Genomic DNA, 2,952 nt, shown 5'->3' on the forward strand with positions numbered 1-2,952 from the left:
TTATCCTATGGGTTGTAGACATCATGATGAGAGAACGAGTTTGAAACTGTAAAGCATGTATTCATATAACCTTAATCATAATCAAGTAATACACTGAAGTTATTCCTAACCATAATACTCTTATAACATTTTAAATAACAAGTTTAACTAATACTATTAACATACTGAAGCTATTCTACCAGAATTCCCCCTACGTGCGCTCTGTATCCCTATGTCTCTGTTTGCTGCCCTGTGTCTCATTTTGTTGCACTGTGTCTCATGCTGCCTTAGCCTAGGCCTTTTGAAGAAACCAAAGTCGGCCTTGAAGCTGCAAGATAACGCTTACACAGGGCGAGCTCTACTCATAACAACTAGTAGGAGAGTGCAGGGGGTGAACGATATTTAACCCATGCACAATGTATGACCTGTGATCACTCTATACTGTACACCCCTGAACTTTCCATAAACTTAAGGTGAAAAGTAGTGTTGTGTCAGCATTTTGGAGGGGTATAAGTAAGAGAGTTCTACCTTTGTTCGGGAGTGCGATCGTGCGATCCACTCAGGCTTTGCGCTATGTAGTCATTAAAGGAATTTTTGCACGGAACTCTGCCGGACTTTTGAGCCTTCTTTTTGGGACAAGTTTTTGACTTCAGCACTTATAATAGTGTATTTTTGTTACGTTGTGGGCAAGATGTTTGGACTTAATTTCTGGCCCGAGTCTGAATATCTGCCACGACACCATCTATCTATCTCAGATAACAGAGATACCCTGGTGATTTCGGGGGTTTCCAGATGAATGCCATCTGTTAATATGTTGGTTTAGATATAAAGGGAAGAACACAGATTCTTCTCACTTTCTCCTCTCTTCTCTGTTGTCTTTAAGTTCTAAGTTCTACCCTGCCTGTTACTTCTTCTGGAGGCCTTGCTCTCTCTGGTCTCTCTTTCTCTTTTCCTCTCTTCTCTTCTATTCTACCTCTTATTCTTCTGATCTACTGCTGGCTGGTGGTTACTCTCTTTCTCTCTCTTTTCCTCTTTCTGTATCTCTCTCTCTCTTTCCCCTTACTTTAGGGTTTGGCCTTTATTTTACTTTATTACATGGCTCTCCACAATACTAGTTGAACACTCCACTGACTTGAATATTTCCCAACGTTCTACGGTAAAATATATTCATGTAATTACCGCTGCAAACATATAATTACCGCCAGTAGCCATGTAATAAGCGGGATAATGTATAGAACGCCTTCAGGACGAAGGAAGACCCCTCAGCTGCCTCACTGGGGTCCTGTTCGCCCTGTCGGGACTTATTTAAGCAATGAAATGACGAAAAGCAGAAATTACCAAAAACAGATGAAGTTGAGATGAAGTTTCTCCCAGAACATGGCTCTATCTTATTGCGGCATCTTTATTTTTTAACCGTTTTATCTTTCAAGTTGTATTTGGGAGCTTTTTACCATTTATTTGACAAGTTAGTGAAGAGATGGCAGGCAATGAGTGAGGGAGAGATGGGGAGAGGGTTCGAGAAATTACCTCAGACTAGACTCGAATTTAGGCCCCCATGGGCACTGAACCCATTCATGGTATGGGACACTGCTATAGTCACTAGTCACACCTGACCCAATCTGACTTTATAGGCTTTCTTTTTTTGACAGAAATGTATTGTATTTAGACTTGACAAACTAAATTTGCATGGTAGCAACACAAACTGTTCAACAGCACATAATGACATGATATGCAGTTTCTGACATTCAGATGATTGGCTAACATAACATTACTACATCTGGCTGGTCATCAGTAAATAGCTACATTGTAACACTCACACACTAACGTGATGCACAACTTTATCATTGTATATAAATTTGATTTTCAGGTTACAGACAAGAAGAGACTTTCTATTCATTGTAATTCACTGTAATGTAAAGTCTCCTCAGCGCCCCCAGCTAATCCGACACCTATGATTGCGTCACGCCTGGCACCTTGTTGCCCCAGGTGTACAAAAGTGTTCACATGCAAAAGTATTTAGCCACTCGGATCGCAACGGCTACCCCCTTCCCCCAACTCCCCCCAGCATTCTAAATCATTTTTATACATCAGATTATTATGTACAGTGGCAGCTTGGACTCTTGGGAATCAATAAATGACACTCTTTTTCATGTAAAATATGTGTAGTGCTTTACATGATCAAATTTATCTTACTATGTCTCAATTCAAATTGGTCAACTTTTAAAAGTCAAGTCAAGTTTATTTATATAGCGCATTTCATACACAGAGGTCATTGAATGTGCTTTACATAAACAAAACCAAACAATAATAACAAATAAAAGCACAGCTTCACAAGACCTGGTACTAGGGCTCAGACGCGTTTCTAAGTGTACAGTATCAAGTGACCTAGAGGGCTAAGCGTATCAAGTGACCTAGAGGGCTGAAATATGGTCAGTTCAGAGATGCTTGTAATCTAGCAGAAAGAAAAAAGCAGGCGCTGTGCAATTTCAGGCAAAAACTTGAAACTGGTATTGAAAACAAAGCGGTTAGAGTGTCTGGATCCTCTTGCATGTCCTTCAAACTCTACACACTTTACTTGGCTTATTTGCTCCCCCTAGAGGGACAATAGTATTTTTTTTTCTGTTATGCCCCCTTCATAGATTTAGTAATGCATGCAATGCAAAATGGCATGGCACATAAAAACATTTTACTCTAAAATTCTCACATCATATATAATTATATATTATATATAAGTATACTATTATTGAAGTTCTCATCAAAACTACAATCCCAGGCTCGTGGAGATGATGACAGCGCCTCATATGGCTAAAAGCTGTAACACGTTATGCACTGATCTGCTGTACTGCTGAGTATAAACTTTTAAACACAGCGTAATCTAGACACCATGACTAAGTTATTTTGAAAATATGGTTTGACTGTAAGTTAAATTAGTCAGCCAGTTCCATTACCGAAGAGATATCTTAGTTCATCACA

Source organism: Alosa pseudoharengus, unplaced genomic scaffold (assembly GCF_046254945.1).
Source record: "Alosa pseudoharengus isolate Yale_2024_CS ecotype anadromous, Long Island Sound unplaced genomic scaffold, YU_APseudo_1.1 YU_APseudo_1.1_scf_18, whole genome shotgun sequence".
Lineage (NCBI taxonomy): Eukaryota > Metazoa > Chordata > Actinopteri > Clupeiformes > Clupeidae > Alosa > Alosa pseudoharengus.